Raw genomic sequence first — 20647 nt, 5'->3', positions numbered from 1 at the left:
GCATAAATCTAGCAAAATTCTCGAGCGAGTGTGCCGTGGTCACGTGGCCAGTCTCTACTTGGCAGCTCCTGCCAACTTATCTTTTTTGCCGGGACAAGAATGCACGGGGCTCTGTTACCCCGTGTATTCTTGTCCCGGCAAAAAAGATAACAGGAGCTGCCAAGTTGAGACTGGCCACGTGACCACGGCACACTCACTCGAGAATTTTGCTAGATTTATGCCCTTGTTTCTGTAGAGATGTGCGATGGCAAGTTATTCCATTAAATCATATTGCGAGGAATGAATGAATTGGCTTAAGATGATGAATGGCACTTTGCGCGCTTAACTTTGAAGGCATGGCCAAGTCGTAGATTTATGACATGTGGTGGCTGGAAAGAATCAACGTTCAGTAATGGATAGTGATAGTGCATATGAAAATTTGTTAACCGAGCGTATTTACGACGATGGGAGAAGTCTTTCAGTTCAGCACTTTTTTTTTTTGCGGGGACGCTCGTAAAAGGTGAGTAGTCTGAAAATATAAAACGCACATCACGGTTTTGCAAGCATTCGATGCTAGCGATAACATAGGCTTGCTCAGGGTCCCAAATAACCGCGGCATATTCAATTTAGGGCGTATTAGAGGGATATAAGCATTTCTTAACGTGAATAGAACTATATTTGGGAGTAGTTGAAGAGGAACAGGTCAACGGTTTGCAATAGCTAGGGTGATGTTGATATGGTGATGCCATGTTAGATCACACTGAAGGTGCACCCCAGGGTGTTAGTATGTGTTTGTTAGTTTTACAGTAATGTCATTAAGCATGCAAGCGGTTGAAATGCGTGCTATACGATGAATGAAAGATGTTTGCTTTGTTTTAAAAACGGTCTGGTTTGTAGGTTTTAATGTCCCAAAAAGACACGGGCTCAGAAAATTTCGGCCAATTGGGGCTTTAACGTGCACTGACATCCCACAGCACATAAGCGCCTAACTTTTCGCCCCATCAAAAATCGGCCGCTGAGGTGGGATTCGATCCCGCATCTTTGTGCACAGTAGTCCAGCGCCGTAACTGCTGCGCCACCCGGGCGGGGTGTTTTAGGAACATGTAATCATTAACGAGGATGAGTACCATGAGCTTACTGCGTTCAGGTCAGATTGTAGGTATTGGCTGCCACTGTCATTCATTTTACTGTGAATTACGCAGTCATCCATGAAAAGATGAACTGCAGACGTTACACAGGCAGGTACATTATTGCTATAGATTAGAAAAAGCAAGGAACTAAGCACGCTTTCTTGGGGTGCACCAGATGTCACGTAGCTCAAAGAAGACTTAGAGTTATTAACTGAGGTGAACTGAGCTTAACAAGAAAGGAAGTCATTATACCAGCCGAGAACATTAGGGTGGAAGTTAAGCTAAATAAATGTAGTGTTATTATAAAGGTTAATAAAATAATGTTATGATCTCCGATGTTGTTAGTGATTTCGTTATGAATGATAGTCAATAATATTTCAAAAGTTGTTGGTTAACGAAATGGGTCGATAGTTAACTGGATAAGAACGTTCACCTGATTTGAACATATATGCACTACCTTTGCTACACGCCAGTCATTAGGAATTGGTCAGTTGGATAATGAGTGTGAAAACAAAAAGGACAAGATAGCAAAGATGCCTTAGAATGTATAATTTAGTATCTTATTGTTAAATCCAGGGTGATCCGAGGTACTTGTAACTTTAAGATTGTTTAATAAAAATGAAATACCTGGTTTGGGAATAACTATTTCAGGCATGCAAATGTCATGAAATCTATTTAAGACAGAAGACGAGCGAATGTCTTCGTTTTTAAAAAACACTGATGAGAAGGTAACGTTAAAACCTTGAGCACAATCGGATTCATTATGACGCCGTTATTCTCGGAAAGCACAAAGTCGGGATGAAAGCTAGGATATGAGATGTCCGGATATTTACGAGAGTGGTTGGTTAACAGAGAATACAAGTTATGATTGATAAACTGACGTCAAGGGTATTTTATTAATGACTGGTATTCCTTGTCGCATTTCTAACACATTTTCACGTGCATAAACTGCCTTTTTTTCTTGTCTGCCGGTAAAGTCGCTTTCTTGTTATTCATACACCGCAGTTTCTGAATAAACTTTGGTGTCATATCCGAATTCGGAACCTAGGGTGAAATTGAAACGTGCCTATCATTCAGTGGGGAACCGCTTTGTTCATCTAATGCTCTTCAATCGAACGTCGATTGGTGGTGAATTCAATGACCCTACTGTTCTTGGTGGGGAGACTGGGGGGGGGGTGCTAACAATTGGTTTGGTTTGTACGCGTATGATAGCAATTTTAAATCTACTCTCATTTTGATTGGGGAGTCGCACAGTGACTTCATGTGGTTTAAAATGGTCTAAATTCGCGCTAGCGGGGGAGGGGGGGGGGGCGCATCTAGCGAATGCGAGTGGTATCAAACGATTAGTCTCGCCGAGATCTATTCAGCTTTCCTTAGCAAGCTCCTGAGTTTAAGCACCATCAGGGCGGGGGCCTCTGCAGCTCATAACGTGAGACGGCATGCTTTGTGCAAGTAATCGTATGGCGGGTGTCTTCTTCAAAAGGAGCGCCGGCGGCGGTTACTCCCTTGGCGAAAACGGGAGCCGTCAGGGACTCTGTTGCGGCTTGCGTCAACGGCCCATCTCGAAGAAATATAAGAGCATTTGCAAGAGCTCTTTCCCGCGAGAGGAGTTTATTGCAACGGCCAGAGAACACGCAGAAAAACGATAGATTGAAGTTACGAATGAATGACAGCCTGTGAGGTGAGTTTGTTCATGACTTGCAAACACTACGGCGCAAAGACGACGAATCAAAAAAGAGTTTAAAAGAGTGCGTTGTTGGGCGAGTCGGTCAGACATCTTCAAGGTATACTGCGCACACACAAAACAAGCACGAGAAAGGTAAAGCGCCTGTTGTGTACCTTTCTCGTCCTTGTTTTGTGTGTGCGCAGAATACCTTGAAGAATCAAGAAAGGTGTGGCATCGCTTTTGCGCCTTAGTGTTTACAAGCAATTTACAAACTATTGTTGAAGAAAACAAACAATGCACAGAACATATTAATGTAAGCAATATTCCTTGACTCCAAACTTGCGCTACGCAATATCATTTTGTATGTAATAGATTCTTCACTAAAGGTTTCGCCTCCTTTCATGATGAAGCACGCTTCGGTAATTTTCCTTGTGCGCAGGGGTGGCATTTCACATTACAAAGATAACAAAGTTAACTGTACTTTAGCTGATTCGTTCACTGAAAGTTTGCAAGCTTCCACTTCCTGATCTTTCCTTCTGTGAGCCTCTTTTTCGCACTTCCTTGTTCTTGCCTCTGCGCTGCCTGATATTCCCTCTACGCAGACGAAGATCACTGTCAGAGTCCCGAGGGTGGCAGCGCTTCATTCTTGCGACATGGACGACTTGTGTTACCCGAGGGGGTGGCCTTGGGAACATTAGCGAGACACCACGTAATTCAAGTCATTGATGCATGTGAGCACAATAAACGGACTTCTATAGTGGGACAACAGCTTCTGGGACTAACCACGCTTGCGGAGAGGTGTCCAGAGCCATACTATATCACCGGAGGGTAGCAGACATCCTGATACCGGCGAGCGTAGCGGTGCTTAAAGTTACCCTTTTGAGGCCAGAGTGGGTAGTCGGGTGAGCCGACGAGCCTCTTCAGCGCGGCAGACGGTGCTCGAAAAAGAAGGCACGATGTCGAGAGAGAACGGCAAAATGGTGTCGAGAGAACATCGAGGTGGACAGGCATAGAGAAGGAACAATGGACTATAAGCTGTTGCTCCCGCTTCGAGCTGTTAGAGGCATATGTAATGAGGGGAAGCACGACATGTGAGTTCTTGTGCTGAGAGTCAACGTACATTGCAAGCATGTGTCAGTGTCCGGTTTGTACGTACAACGAGACCATTTGTCTGGGGAGGATGCGGTGTAGAGAGACGCAATTGGCAAGTGCAAAAGCGCAGAAGCTGTTCCACAGCATCTGCCGTAAAGTGACGGCAACGGTCCCTAATGGTGACACGAGGAGGCCCATGAGATGGATGACGACAGCGTGAAGAAAGAAAGAGACGTCACCGGCGGTTGCGGAAGGGATAGAGGCAGTTTCACAGTAACGCATGAAATGGCCAACGCATCTAATGGCCAGCGATTGGCTTTGGACGAGCGGGGAAACAGGCATACGATGTCAATACCTACTTGATCATACAGTGTTGTCGGTGGTATCACCGGATGTATGCAGCCCGGCGGAGAAGTCATGGGAAGCTTCTACGTTCTATCGCAGACTTGGTATCTTTGCAGCTGGTAGCTTCAGTATTCTGTGGGTCACGCCTAACACCGTCTTTGTCAAGCGAATGCCTAAGCACAACGTACTGGCGTTCACCGAAGCGGCACTTCTTGAAGTTCAGCACGAGCACGGCTTTCTCCATCTAGTTAAGGACCACATCTAAATGGCTTTCGTACTCGGCGAAGGTCCTCCCAAAAATCGCCACATCATCTAGGTAGCACATGAACATTTGCCACTTCAGTCCACGCTGAAGAGTGTCTCTAAATCTTTCAAAGGTTGCAGGAGTGTTGCATAGGCCGACGCAATAAATTCATATAACCCATGTGGAGTCACGAATGCCTTCCCTTTTTGTCTTTCGGATGCGTCGGAATGAGGCAGTATCCGGACCGTAAATCAATAGAGGAAAAGTAGGAAGTTGAATGGAGGCAGTCAATGGCATCATCACGCACGGGAGTACGTGCACATCCTTCTTTGTGACAGTATTGAGGCGGCGATAGTGGACACAAAATCGCCATGTGCCATCTTTCTTTTCACGAGAATCACAGGTGCCTCCCACGGGCTAGATGATTCTTGAATACTTCATCTTTGAATCATATCACGGATCTGTTCGTCAATTATCTTAAGTTCTGAAGGTGAGACACGGTATGGCGTCTATCGAATCGGGTGTGCAGACCCGAAGTCGATCATGTGATGGGTGCGGAAGGTGGAATCGGTGGTGGCTGATCTTGAGCAGTCGAACATGTCCGCATGTTTCATAACAACCTCCAATAATATTCGGCGGTCGCTGGTGGGTAGCGATTCGTTTATCATGGACTGTAACTTGGACTCGGTAAGATCAGAACATCTAGTTGAACTAGCCACGTCATCACTAAAAGTGGCGACGTGACAAAAAGGCGTTTGCTTCAAAGTCGGCGAGTTTGAAACCACACGGCAGTACGACAAGTTTGTTGGAATGGTTGATAGTCCAAAGCGTGGCCCGACCCCGTTCACTCGAACAACGCAGCGGGGCATCAACACATCCTTTTTCGGGCCAGCAAAGGAAGCGGGTTTCGCCAGAGCGTCGAAGGCATTGGGAACCGTGCCTGAGGATACAACTCGGACGTAGAGGGCGGATATCACCGGAACGGCGGTTCTTCACAGGCAGAAAATGCTTGGGCATCCCACGGCAATTCTTGTATTAGGGCCGATCGAAGGCTAGGGCTTATTGACATCCCGCCACTGCTGAAGTTGAGCATTGCGCCACACTGTTGTAAAACGTCAACTCCAAGAATAATTGCGTGCGTAAAGCGAGGGAGCACCATAAGTTCAGTTCTAAACAGGTGTCCAGCGATCGCTACACTTACATAACAAATGACAAGCGGAACCAACTATTCTTCTCGCAAGGCTCGAAATATGACAGGTCTGTCCCAAGCAAACACAATTTCGCTGCCGAGGCGGTTCTTTAACATCTAAACTCATCACAGACCCGTAGCACCAATATACACTAAGGCCATAACACAAGCACCTTCCATTAACACTTCCAGGCGGTTCTTTAGCATAAAGATAAGTAGAGGAATTGACAACATTGATGACCGGGTGACCGCACTTCCATCGGCCGCACACGGCGGCGAAGAACGACGAAGAGAGGGCGAACGTCGGGAGCGGCAAGCAGGGGGGGGGGGAGGGGGGTTAGTCTCCAATTAGAAGCTGGAGAATCGTTTCGCTGTGGAATGTACCGGTAGCGAACTGAAGAGGGTAGAAAGGTGGGGTTATGGCCTTCTGGACTGAATTGATATGTCGATGTCTCGACCATTGGCGCTAGTAGCGGGGAGCTGGTTCCTGCGCCACCAGAATAGGGATGCGGCCGAAAATACCACAGCGGTAGTAAACTAGTGAGTGGTGCACGAGGACAGTAAGGATAATAGACCTCTCGGACAGGATCTATGCGATTAGCAAAGCCCATTCGCTGGCGTCGTTGTGGAAGAGGTGGTGCGCTGTACTAGGAACGAGTTAGCGGAACAGGGTCGTAGGAGTTGTTCCGGTGTTCATGGCCAAGAAGATTGTGGCTGGTAGTGCCCTGAGAAGAAGAGCGGTGGATGGGAGCTTCCTACAGAGAGCAGCAATTACAGGGAAGGGCACTGCGAGTCACAAAATCTTGATTCCAGAAGAGTTCATCACGAACAACTTGTCGAATCATGTCGGGTAAATTAGGAGGGTCATGGGAATCCGTGCTTGCGACAGTGGGGACATTACGCAAGCGGTCGAACTTTGGGATAATGCGTCGCAGTACTTCGAACGTGTGACAGTGTTTAATAACGGCTGTGGCAGAAGCCAAGTTATCTTTTGTGATTAAAAAGTTCTAGACATCCCCCGTGATGCCCTTGAAGAGGTGGCCAACTATGTCTTCGTCAGACATTCGGGATTTACCGCTTTACAGTGTTTCAGCACCTCCTCGATTTACGTTGTGCACGTTTCCCAGGCAGTTGCGCTCGCTGGAACAAATTTTGCTCAGCGCATTTCCGTTTTGCCACGGTATCCCCGAAACAATTCCGAATCTCCTCTTCATAGCGGTCCCAGCTCGTGTAGGACGCTTCATGGTTCTGAAACCATGTCAGGGCAGTGGCGTCCAAGAAACAACGTTGACTAGCTTGACCACGGTGTCCCAACGGTAGTATTTGCTCACCCGCTGATAACTAGTGAGCTAATCATTCACGTCTTCGCCAGCCTTGCTAGAAAAGGTCCGTGGATCGCGGTAGTGCTGCCAAACGGGTGCCGCTGCGGCTTGCTGTCATTCGTCGCCTTTTTGGAGCATGTTCATGGGAAAAGGTGGAAGCCCGCGAGTCGTCGGCTCCAACGAGGCCGAGAAGGGTCAGGGGTGATCCTTCCCGCTCCTGCCACCGCATTGTTAACCTTATTTACAGAGATGACTCCACTTTAGCTTGTGCGCTCACAGATCGCTGGCGAGCTTCCTCTTCCTCGTCCTTCCTCTGCGAGCCTCTTTTTCGGACTTCCTTGTTCTCGCCTCTGCGTTGCATGACATTATTTTCCTTGTAATAGTTCCCCTTATTGAATTGTACAACCCATTTCTTTAATTTACTTGTGGCCATGTATGCGTAGCAGTGAGAGACATTCGGTATACATATCTTTTATTCCTTTTCATAGACAGTGACCGATGATCTGTCAAGTAGCATGCAGCGATTTCAATTTTGTCTGCATAGTATATCGATTTGGCAGTCTCCAAACGCAGTCTCATACATCGGATGAATCGATAGTGTCAAGTCCATTTGGTACTACAGTCTCTCGCACACACTACACATGTGTCCAAACAGGTTGTTCACTAAGTCTGCTTCAAATCTCCAGGTGGTAGATGCACATTCGGAAACCGGAATGCAGGGATCAGTCACACGACGTGCCTTCAGGTCCTCGTCTGTTAGTAGCCCTTGATTGAACTCTTGCTAGGCGCCATGTCGGACGTTATGCTCCATCTATTACGCTCGGCAGTCTGGCATCCCCGTTTGGCAAACCGTGCTTCTTTCTGTTCGAGCGTCTCCACTGCTCTCTTCGCCTTTTTACTCTCATTCTCTCTGCTGCTGCTATGCGCCGCTTTTTACGCTTTATCGGTGGCTGCGTTTCGATGGAGGCGAAACAGAGAGACGTCCGTGTGCTGTGCGATGTAAGTGCACGTTAAAGATCCTCAGGTGGTCGAAATTACTCCGCAGCAATCTACTATAGCTCCTCTTTTTTGTTTCATTTTTCTCCCACCTTTCTTCCTTCCATTAGAGAAAAGTTCAGGTGTCCACAGACACAAGTGTGCCAGCTACTGCGCCTTTCCTTTACTGTGAACAAATTTATTTCTAATAATGATAATGTTATTTTCACTATAACAATCCATCAATCAATAATAATAATAATAAAAATCAATCTTAATTTAATTTGCGCAGTAACACCCATGTGGTCTTCGTGCTGCAGCACAAAAAAAAAATCACAATGCACACACAAGTTTTACGCACACAGGTAGAACACAAAAGAAGAAACAAATAACACATGAAATGAAACAGGCGAAAAGTGTCACAGAACGAAAGAAATCAATGAGTAGCTTGTCTTATATACACAGTCAAACAATTGTAGAGCACATCCCGAGAAAAAAATAGATAGAGAGAGAAAAAGAAAACAAATAACTGATATTGATTATAGTAATAAAAATATACATAAAATAAACAACCATTCCAGGCGCATTAAGGGCGGGGTACTTAAAACACAGGCTAGAAATATAGGGAAATACAACAAAAATATAGAATTGAACGCGGGACAGCAAGATTCGAAAATAAAGTTTAAAGTAAAATATAAACAATATTAATAATAATAATAGTTTATTTCAAAAAGCAGCGCATACAAGAACATTCCCGGGCATGCCAAAGCCAGCTCTGGCTTGTTGGGCAAAGCCCGGCAGCAGGCGGCGATAATTTGTGTTTTCTGACAAAAGTGTTTCAGATTCTGTGTAAAAAAGCACTCAAAGAGAAAAACAAGTCAGCTAGACAATGGTGCGTTTTTCAACAAACTACACAGCCGTTAGAAAGGTCTCACACCAAACAGAAAATGAGGAATTTCCAAAATAGCATTGTAGGAAAGAAAAGATGAGGACAAGTAAAAAATAGCGAAGTTGTCTGCAACAATTCTGTCAAATCAAAATCCAGGAAAAGAATAGCTCAGGAGGGCTTTTTTTAGCGCCTTCTTACTCATTAAATCCCGTATCTCGTCGGGCATTCTGTTAAATATCGCGGGGACCATAAAAACAGCGCTAGCTTACACCCTACTTAGCTTGCGGGGTAGGCAGTGCATAAAGGTCGGCGGCAAGTAGGGGGGGAGAAAACTCGTTGAAATGTGAACTGGGGAGCCCAAATATTCCTGACAACAGCATACTGCAGAAACACCGTGTCAAATTTAGGAAAGTAGAATGTCTGGAACAATTCGTCTCCTTTTAGCAAGGAAGTATTGTACGCCACATTTTTTAAGGCACTTGTTAACAGATTATTTATACGCGTTTTCCAGAATTCAGCTCATTTGATGAAACAGCATATGTCATACCGCAACACAGAGTAGCCCAAAAAAGGAAGTATAATTTTTCTTACAGATACAGGCATACATAATTGTATAGTGTATAATACGCAAGATGTGACCCTTTATGGATCACTGCCTTGTCGTGGCGGAGGGGCTTGCGAAACTCGATGAAGTCGAGAGCTTTGCTGTGTAGGGCCACCCAAGATAGACAGGTCACGGCAGAGAGTTCTGACAAAATCTGATTCACTGGAGAAGATAATGGCAACCCACTCCAGTATTTCCTGCCAAGAAAACCCTATGGCCAGTCACAATAGGATTAAGGATATGGCGCTGGAAGATGAGCCCCCCAGGTTGGAAAGCGTCCCACACGTTACTGGGGATGAACAAAGGGAGATTCCTAGTAGCTCCAGGACGAATGAAGCGGCTGGGCTAAAGCCAAAAGGACGCTCAGTTGTGGATGTGTCGGGAAGCGACCGGAAAGTCCGATGTTGCAAGGAGATATATCACATAGCAACATGGAATGTAAGATCTATGACTCAAGGTAAACTGGATGTCGTCAAGCGTGAAATGGACGGATTGAACATTGATATCTTGGGTATCAGCGAGTTCAAGTGAACCGGATTGGGAGAATTTAACTCCGGCGACCATAATGTTTTTTATTGTGGGCACGAATCCAGGAAAAGGAATGGGGTCGCTCTCATAGTAAACAGAAGAATGGGCAAAGCAGTGCTAGGGTACAACCCCAAAAACGACCGAATGATTTCACTTCGGATCCAAGGTCACCCTTTCAGTATAACAATTATCCAAGTCTATGCACCAACCACTACTGCTGAAGAAGCTCCGCACTCCATCATCAAACGCCCTTTTTCTCATAGGAGACTGGAACGCTAACGTGGGAAGTGAAGAAATATCCGGAATTACAGGCAAGTTCGGTCTTTGTGAGCCAAATGAAGCTGGGCAGAGGCTAGTAGGAGTTTTGTCAAAAAAAAAAAAAACAACCTGACCATACTCATTTTCAACAACATAAGAGGAGCCTGTACACGTGGATTTCCCCGTACGGTCTGTACAGGAATCAGATTGATTATATTCTTTGCCGGCAGAGATGGAGAAGTGCTATACAAGCAGTAAAAACAAGGCCTGGGGCCGATTGTGGCACCGATCATCAGCTTCTTGTTGCCAAATTTAAGCTTCAATTGGGGAAAACGCAGAAAACTAGAAGGCCTTTCAGGTATGATCTGGATCAAATTCCATCAAAATATGCTGTGGAAGTGAGGAATCGATTTCAAGAATTAGATCTAGAGGACAGAGAGCCTGAAGAGAGGTGGACTGATGTTCGTGATATAATACAAGATGTTGCTACTAGGGTAGTTCCAAAGCAAAAGAAATGCAAGAAAGCGAACTGGTTATCTGAAGAGGCTTTGCAAATAGCTGATGAAAGGAGGATGGCAAAAGTTATGGGGGAAAGAGCAAGATAGAAGGTTCCCAATGCGGATTTTCAGAAAATAGCAAGAAGAGATACTATGTTCCTAAAGATACAGTGCCAAGCAGTTGAGGACAACAGCGAATTGAGGAACACAAGAGCTCTGTATAAGACAATCAAAGATATCAAAGGAAGCTTCTGTGCTAAGCTGGGCGTGATAAAGGACAAACAAGGCAGGGACCTCACTGAAGCCTCAGAGATAAAGAAGAGGTGGCAGGAATACACAGAACTGTACAAGAAGGACCCGGATGTGCAAACCAAACCTAAGACGGCTGTGATTATTGATCTCGAGCCGTGCATCCTGAAGAGTGAAGTTGAATGGGCCTTAGCCAGCGTTGCTAAGAACAAAGCTAGCTGAATTGATGGCATTCCAGCTAAGTTGCTTCAACACCTCAACCATGACGACTGTGTTAACGTTCTGTATACAATATGTCAGCACATTTGGACAACCCTGCGGTGGCTACAGGATTGGAGGAGGTCAGTTTACATCCCCATTCCAAAGAAAGGCTGTGCCAAAGATTGTTCCAACTACCGCACGATCGCGCTTATTTCGCATGCTAGCAAGGTGATGGTGAAAATCCTCCAAGGTAGGCTGCACCAGTATGTGGATCGCAAGCTTCCGGACGTGCAAGCTGGGTTTCGCAAGGGCAGGGGAACTAGAGACCAGATTGCCAGCCTTCGCTGGATTGTGGAAAAAGCAAGAGAGTTCCAGAAACCCATCTACTCCTGCTTTATTGATTATGCGAAAGCGTTTGACTGCGCAGATCACAGCAGATTGTGGCAAGCTCTCCAAGAGATGGGAGTTCCAATTCACCTCATCTGTCTCCTCAGGAACCTGTATAAAGGGCAAGAGGCCACAATCAGAACTGGGCATGGTCTTACTGATTGGTTTCCGATTGAGAAAGGAGTGAGACAAGGCTGCATACTGTCGCCCTGTCTATTTAAACTATATGCCGAGTGCATCATGAGGAAGGCCGGTCTGGACGAGTCTTCAGCTGGAGCGAAGATTCTGGGAAACGTATCAACAACCTTAGATATGCGGATGATACCACTTCATGGCAAAAAGTGAAGTGGAACTCAAGAGACTTATGATGCGCGTACAAGAAGAGAGTGAGAAGTTTGGACTTAAACTGAACATTAAAAAGACAAAGATCATGGCGTCTCGCCCTATCAATTCCTGGAGCATCAAGGAACAAGAAGTGGAAGCTGTAACACATTTTCTCTTCTTGGGCTCCAAGATTACTCCGGAAGGAGACTGCAGCCATGAAATTAGGAGACGCCTGCTTCTGGGAACAAGAGCCGTGGCTAGCCTTGACCGCCTAGTAAAGAGCAGAGACATTACACTGCCAACCAAGATCCTTATAACTCATGCTACGGTATTTCCAGTTGTGATGTACGGACGCGTGAGTTGGACTGTGAAGAAGGCTGACCGCCGAAGAATTGACGCGTTTGAATTGTGGTGCTGACGGAGACTCTTGACAGTTCCTTGGACGACCAGAAGATCAAATCAGTCGATATTGTCGACCATAAACCCTGACTGCTCATTGGAGGGTCGAATTCTAAAGTTAAAGCTCAGCTTCTTTGGTCATCTGATGAGAAGAGAGGAATCGCTGGAGAAAGATTTGATGTCGGGAAAGGTTGAAGGTCACCGGAGGAGGGGTAGGCAGCGAACGCGATGGTTAGATGGCATCCTCGAGGCGCTGCAGATTAAGTTATGTCATGTTAGGAAGATAGTGAGAGACCGCAAAGCGTGGTGTGATACGGTCCATATGGTCACGATGAGTCGGACACGACTGAACGACTGAACTGAACTTAACCGTTCTCAGCTGTTTAGATATATTAGAAGAATGAGATCGCCAACTGAGGTCATAGTCTAGAAACATGCCATATACTTCACAATTTCAAAATAGTGAACCGGCGAACAATGGCAAGAAGTGAAATTTGAAGAATGCAACTTTAAAGGAGCGTCTAAGTTTAGGCTCTTAACAGGGTTTATAAAATATATATGTTTTGTCTTTTTGTTGTTTAGAGTGAATAAATTTGAATCATACCAGTTCATTGCAGCAGTAGCGTCTTTTTGAAGCAACTCGACACAGGCAGGGTGGTCAATATGGCGAGAAATGAGAAGCGTGTCATCTGCATATTGATACAGCATACAGGAGGTAATACTATGCGAGAAATCATTAAAGAACATGTTAAACAACAAGTGTGTGTGGAGAGAGCCCTGCGGAACACTACATTTTACCTGTACAGGAGAGCTTGAACATTCTCCTATACAAACAAACTTATTACGATGGCTGATGTAACTTTTCAAAAAGTCATGAAAATGACCTCGGAAGCCATAGATATGCAATTTTTGAAGCACGATTTTATGGTCAATTGAGGCAAATGCTTTTGAGACATCTAGAAAGATCCCACAAGCTATCTGATTAAGTTCAAAGGTTGAGTGCAAGTAATCCGAGACGTCTTCCAATTGCCCCTGTGTGCCTTTGCCTACCACAAAAACCGTTGTGAGAGTCAGAAATAATGTCATGCATGCTCACAAAACTCTGCATAGCCCTGAATAGTGATTTTTTTGTAATATTTGCGCAAGACAAGGCAGCACGGATATTGGTCGGTAGTTATGACTTTCAGAGAGAGCTCCCTTTTTGTGCACAAGGATCACTCTAGCAAGTTTCATAGAAGTTGGAATTTTACATGTCGTAATGATAGTGTTTATTGTACAGAGAAGTACATCCTTCAGTGCTTCATATTATCTAGTAATATCATCCATTCGGATAACATCTATGCCAGTGGTGGAGGTGCCAGCAATCCCCTTAGCCAGCAATCCTCAACCTGGAGCTTAGCAGCCGAGCTTTACCTACCACTTCCGCGATGCCTGAGACCGCCAGCCAACCGCCAGCCCCATCGCCTGTCATCTGTCCCGGTGCAGCGCGTTAGCGCGACCCAGCCATCTTCAGCGGCACCGATGACACGGATGTAGAAGACTGGTTGGCGTCGTATGAACGCTTAAGTGCGTACAACAAGTGGGACGACACCGTGAAGCTCACAAACGTCATTTTCTATCTGAGCGACGTTTCTAATCTATGGTTTCGAAACCATGAGAGTGACATTTCTACCTGGACGGCTCTCAAGACCAGCCTGACCGAAGTTTTTGGCCGTCCCGCTATACGTAAGCTTCGCGCTGAGCAACGCTTGCAAAGTCGGGCACAACAAACCGGCGAAAACTTCACCAGTTTCATAGAAGATGTTGTAGACCTCTGTAAGCGCGTAAACCCTACCATGAGCGACGCCGAGAAGATCGGACACATTATGGAGGGCATTGACGATGACGCCTTCCAGATGCTCGTCGCCAAAAACCCCCAAACTGTGTCCGACGTTATAAACTTCGGCCAAAGCTTGGATGAGCTGCGCAAGAGGCGGCTTTCCACACGACATGCTGGCCTTCAGCAGGCCACTCTTTCCAGCTTGGCTCTCTCCGGGGACGGTGCCCAGGACCAGCTGTCGCTAATTCAGCACATTGAACAATTTGTTCGCGAGGAGGTCGCACGCCAGCTTTCCTTGTCCACCTTCACTTGCCCGCCAGCACCTGCGCCTGCGCCGCCGCTCACTCCCACTCTTCAGCGTGTCATACAAGAGCAGGTCGCTGAGGTTCTGCCTTCACCTCCTCAGCAGCCGTTGGTGGCGGCTCCTCTCACGTACGCTGACGTTTTGGTGCGGCCACCACCCCTTGTCGCCCCTGTGTACAGCCGGCCTCCCCTCCTATACGAGCCTCAGGGACGCCAGCAAAATGAGCAACCTACAATCCCACCTTATCATCCAGTTCTCCGCCGTCGACCACAGCCACGCCCTTCCAACTCCTGGCGCACACAAGACAACCGACCTATCTGCTACGCCTGTGGAGTCGCCGGCCATGTGGCTCGTTTGTGCCGCAATCGTGGCCCTCGTCCCTACGACTATACACGTGAGCCGATGTACAATAATCCTCCGTTCCCATCGCCTGTGTTCCCTGAGCCTCCTCTGCAGTCCTCTTCAAGTTGTGATCGCCGCTCCCACCGCTCGCCTTCTCCTTGCCGTCGTTCCCGTTCTCCGATGCTCCGCCGCCAATCAGCCGTGAACACGGAAAACTAACGGCCGCAGTTCCGGAGGCAAGAACTGCGCCATCAGGGACCAACTCAAGACCTGTTCACGTACCAGCCAACATTATTACCATATTCATCTAGGGAGTTCCTGTCGAAGCACTAGTAGACACTGGCGCAGCCGTTTCTGTTCTTAATTACGCCCTCTGTCGCAAACTCAAAAAGGTGATGACGCCGCTTCCTGCAATTTCTCTTCGCACAGCCAGCGCTCAGGATACTCGACCATTAGCCGCCTGCACCGCCCGCCTTGTTATCGACGACGTTCAATACACAATAGAATTCCTCGTCCTCGCCCGCTCATCACACGACGTTATCCTTGGTTGGGACTTCCTCTCCAATCATAACGCCATAATAGACTGCGCCCGTGCTCAACTTGAGTTATCATCCCTCAGTGACACTTTTTTCGACACAACCGCTGCTGCTGCAGCTACCGTGCACGTCGTAGAGGACACCGACGTTCCGCCTTTCTCCTCAGTGCTTGTGCCTCTTTATTGTGCTGCTCTTTCCGACGCCACTGTTATCTACGCACCTTCGTTACGATGCGCTGACCAAAAATCCGTGTTGCTGCCCCATGCTGTGCTGACAATTTTCGCAACTCAAGTGCTATTTTTGTTTGTAACCCGTGCCCCTGCCCTACCACTTTACTTCGTGGCCAGTCACTGGGTAGTGTTGCTTTGCTCGATTCCACGACCATCGCCAGCCTTCACATCAGCGCCATAGCACCTATTCCTGTCGCCACTCCATCATCTCTCGAAGTTTTCCACCGGTCCATCGACGCTAGCCTGACGCCCTTACAACGAGCCCAGCTTGTCGCCATCCTACAACGTTTCGCGGCTTCGTTCGACTCCCAGCAACATTCGTTGGGGCGCACAACTACCGTTACTCACCGTATTGATACCGGCACCCATTCCCCTTTGCGCCAGCGTCCGTACCGTGTTTCAGCCACCGAGTGCCGCATTATTGACGAACAGGTGACCGACATGCTCCAGCGCAACGTAATCCAACCGTCGCACAGCCCTTGGGCGTCTCCGGTCGTCCTGGTCAAGAAAAAAGACGGTTCCATCCGATTCTGTATAGATTACCGCCGACTGAACAAGATCACGCGCAAGGACGTTTATCCTCTACCTCGTATCGACGACGCCCTTGGCTGCCTGCAGGGAGCTCAGTTCTTTTTTTCAATAGACCTGCGTTCCGGCTACTGGCAGGTGCCGATGGCAGAGGCCGATCGCCCAAAAACCGCTCTCGTCACACCCGATGGGCTCTATGAGTTTAATGTCATGCCATTCGGACTGTGCAATGCCCCTGCCACATTCGAACGCATGATGGACAACCTACTCAGAGGGCTCAAATGGCACACTTGCCCTTGTTACCGTGACGACGTTGTCATCTTTTCCCCAGATTTCCATCTCACCTCCAGCGCCTTGAGACAGTTCTGCGATACCTGACCGACGCTGGCCTCCAATTAAATTTAAAGAAGTGCCGTTTCGGAGCACGAGCGAGAGAGAGAGAACAACTTTTATTTAAAATGCCTGCAGAATCGGTTAGGCTCCCTCCAAGCAGGGAGGACAAGCTTTTACCGTGACGCGGCCACTACGTCAGTCTCGTGCGTTGTGCTCCTTGAGGTCTTGTTACGTCCCTCGCTACTTCCGCGGGTTCGAGAGGGCCGCCGCCCCCTTCTTGGGGTGCTGCCCCCCTCTCCTCGGTTTCGCTCGGTCGCTGCCTCTCTAGAGCTGCTGAGACCTGCTGGACGGCCTTGAGTTGTGTCTCTTGATAACAGCTCCTCGTTGCAGCCTCTAGCTGCGGCGGGATCGTCGTCTTCTCGCTGGCTTCGCGCGGATTTACGCTACAGTCCCAAAGGATGTGAGTCGCGGTGGCTCTCTCCTTCGCGCACAGTCTACACATGTCGCTCGCGTGCACACTCGGACACATGTGCTTAGCTAGCACCGGGGTGAACAGGGACCCCGTCTGTAACTGTCTGTATAACACTGCCTCCTTCCGGGTAAGCCCCGGGTGAGGTGGCGGCATAGTCTGTCTGTTCAGTCTGTACCATTTCACTATTTCGTTGAAGGTGGTCATCGTGTCCTTGGCACTGCGCCGCGACCAAGACTCCGAGTCGGCCGTGCTTGCAGCCGCGCGGTTGGTTAGTCCTCGCGCGGCCGAGTTGGCCGTCTCGTTGTTGTTCACGTTTCCGCGTTCCGACACGTCACTGCCCATGTGGGCCGGAAACCACTTGATCACCACAGGACTTTTGCGTCCGATGTCTTCGGCCTTGCGCAGTATGCGCGCGGCCTCACTACATACCCTACCCTTGGCGTAGTTCTTCACTGCCGTTCTAGAGTCACACAACACTGTAGTGCATCCGGGGTCGGAAACACGGCAGCTAACCATACTCGGACATGTCGTCTCCAAGGATGGCGTTCTTCCCGATCCGGCAAAAGTACGCGCTGTGGCAGAATTTCCCAAGCCAACTAATGTGAAAGAACTCCGCAGCTTCGTCGGCCTCTGCTCGTACTTCCGCCGCTTCGTTCGCAATTTCGACACAATCATCAACCCTCTCACCAAGCTTCTGTCCAGCCACGATCTCTCAGCCTGGTCTCCGCACTGTGATGATGCCTTTGCGACACTCCGCCACCTTCTGACGGCTCCGCCAATCCTGCGTCATTTCGACCCTTCTTCTCCCACGGAAATCCACACTGATGCCAGCGGCGTCGGCCTCGGCGCAGTACTCGCTCAGCGGAAGTCTGGCTTTGATGAGTACGTTGTCGCTTACGCAAGTCGGACCTTAACAAAAGCTGAAGCAAACTATTCCGTCACCGAGAAAGAGTGTCTCGCTATTCTCTGGGCAATAGCAAAATTTCGCCCCTACTTGTATGGCCGTTCTTTTGATGTCGTCACCGATCATCACTCCCTCTGCTGGCTGTCTTCTTTGAAAGATCCTTCTGGTCGACTGGCCCGTTGGGCTCTGACGCTCCAAGAATACGACATTAACGTCGTCTATCGCTCTGGCCGTAAACATTATGATGCTGATGCTCTCTCACGTTCTCCCTTGCCGTCTGAAGCCACTCCTGCTATATCCGTTCTACATCCCACCGACATGCCCACCGATATGACTTCCGAGCAACGCAAAGATGCATGGATCGCCTCACTCCTTGATTTTTTATCTGGCCGCGCTTCACGACCTCCTTGCCGCACTCTCCGTCGCCAGTCTCACCATTTCGCCATCAGAGACGAGCTCCTCAACCGTAGGAATTACCTTCCAGATGGTAGAAAGTGGCTGCTTGTAATTCCGACCCATCTACGCTCCGTGATTTGCTCCCATTACCACGACGATCCCCAATGTGCCCACGCCGGCTTATTGAAAGCCTTCACTCGCCTGCGACAGCGGTACTACTGGCGTGGGATGTACCGTTATGTTCGTCGGTTCGTCCAGTCCTGCCAAGGGTGTCAGCGCCGAAAACACCCACCTCGCCAACCCACCGCTCCTATGCAGCCGCTGACCTGCCCAGCTCAGCCCTTTGAGCGTGTTGGAATAGACCTATACGGCCCGCTTCCTAGCACATCAACAGGCAATCGCTGGATTATAGTTGTAATCGACCATCTCACACGCTACGCCGAAACGGCACCTTTGACATCTGCTACAGCCCAAGACATTGCCTCCTTCATCCTCCATCACATAATTCTTCGCCACGGGGCTCCCAAAGAATTGCTGAGTGACAGAGGTCCCGCTTTCCTTTCTGAAGTTGTCGAAGCTCTTCTAATAGAATGCAAAATCGTTCACCGCGCCACCTCCTCGTACCATCCGCAAACAAATGGAATGGTTGAGCGCTTTAACCGCACCATGGCCGGCATGCTAGCAATGTATGTCGCTTCCGACCACTCCAACTGGGACCGCGTTCTTCCATTCGTCACATTCGCTTATAACTCTGCCACACAAGCAACCACCGGTTTCTCACCATACTTCCTCCTGTACGGTCGTGAGCCCTCTTGTACTATGGACACCATTCTCGCTTACCGACCGGACTCTTCCGAATTCACGACTGTTTCACAAGCTGCAACTTATGCCGAAGAATGCCGCCAGCTTGCCCGGTCCTTCACTTCTCACGCCCAGCAACAGCAGAAAACCACCCGAGATCAATCTGCACTTCTTACTACTTACCGTACAGACTCTTTGGTCTGGCTATGGGTGCCTTCCTCCAGTCCCGGCCTTTCATCCAAACTTCTGAGCAAGTATCAGGGCCCCTACCGTATTGTCAAGAAAACATTCCCCGTCAACTACCTCATCGAACCCCTCACACCATCCACTGACCACCGTCGCCGAAATCGTGAAATAGTACACAGTAACCGCCTGAAACCTTACTACGATCCGGCCATCGTCACATCGCTATGAGCCGCCAGGATGGCGTCTTTCGCCCGGGGGAAGTTGTAAAACAGGTATTGGGCTCTGATATGTTCAGCGCCTATTGCTGAAGAGAACGACGACAAGGATGTTCAACGCGCGTTACGGGCAGGAAGGAAAAACGACAACGAAGCTCGCTTCGACGCTCGTACGTGTGCTGACACGTCTCACGACTGATCACAGAACGTTCTACTGACTGTTGACGACGTATCGCCCAGGTCAAGGTCTTCTACAACAATATTATTATTATTAATAATATTATTATCGCGCTCTGCATCCTGGCATCTCCGCCTGGAAAGGCGTTCTCTTTGTTCGGGCGTCTCTGCTGCGTGGCCAGCGGAGTCGGCACGTGGCTGTGAGCTCTGATGTCATGCACGCGCACCTGTGGCGCCTCTCCGATGCCGCGCATGCGCACTAGTGGCCAGTCTTACACGCGGCGAAATGCTCGCATAATTAGCGTAGTGTAGCTCTTGCTTCAAAACAATACAAATACTCGAATATTCTGACAAATTGATGTAAACAAAGACATACACTAGAGTAACGGCACAACTCGAACATTTCTGGGCTCCAGAATTATTGCTACAGAGGAAATTTTGTTCGATGTGCTCACAGTCTATAAGAGTACTGAGAAAAGCACTATATTTATAAAGAGATTATGGCCGTAATAACACAACATGCCACATCATACGTATGGAACCGGTACATATTGTAGCAGTCCTGAAGAAAAGGAAGCTGATAGCACAAGTCAAGGAGAAAAATGTTGAAAAAAGACTTTCATGCCGGAGGCGCTACCGTCGACCACCTGAGCTCGCTGCCCTCTCGATCTGTTGTTCAGCGCTCCGACGTCAAACCCCCTTCGTAACTAATTGGTGATCAAGTACGTTGTGCGACTACCCTCACGACACATCCTCAACCGCTGGTGCTTCGTCGGAGCCTTAACCTTGCTTTTTTTGCGCCCTTTCAGCAAGAATGCAGCAGAATACCGAGGAGTCCCGAGAATCACCCCCGTTGACGATGTGCCGCCGACCACCACGAATGCGACGCTATCGTTTCGTGACCCTCGTTCCTTTGCCGGTCAAGCTGGGGAAGACGTCGATGCCTAGCGCACTCATTATGGGCATGTGAGCCTCTATAACCGTTGAGATTCGGTGGCTAAACTAGCGAATGTTGTCTTCTTGATGCAAGCAGCCTTGATGTGGTGTTAGAACCACGTGGACTCCCTAACCAATTCGAAGAGTTTTGTCGAAGCAGTCAAGGAATGTTTCGGTGACCTAGCTGGAA

At 48.4% G+C, this 20647-nt stretch overlaps 1 protein-coding gene across 1 annotated transcript in view; it reads left to right on the top strand.

The window, feature by feature from the left end:
- The window catches only part of LOC146177788 (phospholipid-transporting ATPase ABCA3-like), a 69968-nt gene that overhangs the window by 33665 nt on the left and 15656 nt on the right, over window positions 1–20647 (top strand). The window lies entirely within an intron of this gene.

This window comes from Amblyomma maculatum, chromosome 10, assembly GCF_055883805.1.
Source record: "Amblyomma maculatum isolate TAMU_Amacu chromosome 10, ASM5588380v1, whole genome shotgun sequence".
NCBI lineage: Eukaryota > Metazoa > Arthropoda > Arachnida > Ixodida > Ixodidae > Amblyomma > Amblyomma maculatum.
This window is presented reverse-complemented; position numbering and strand designations above follow the sequence as displayed.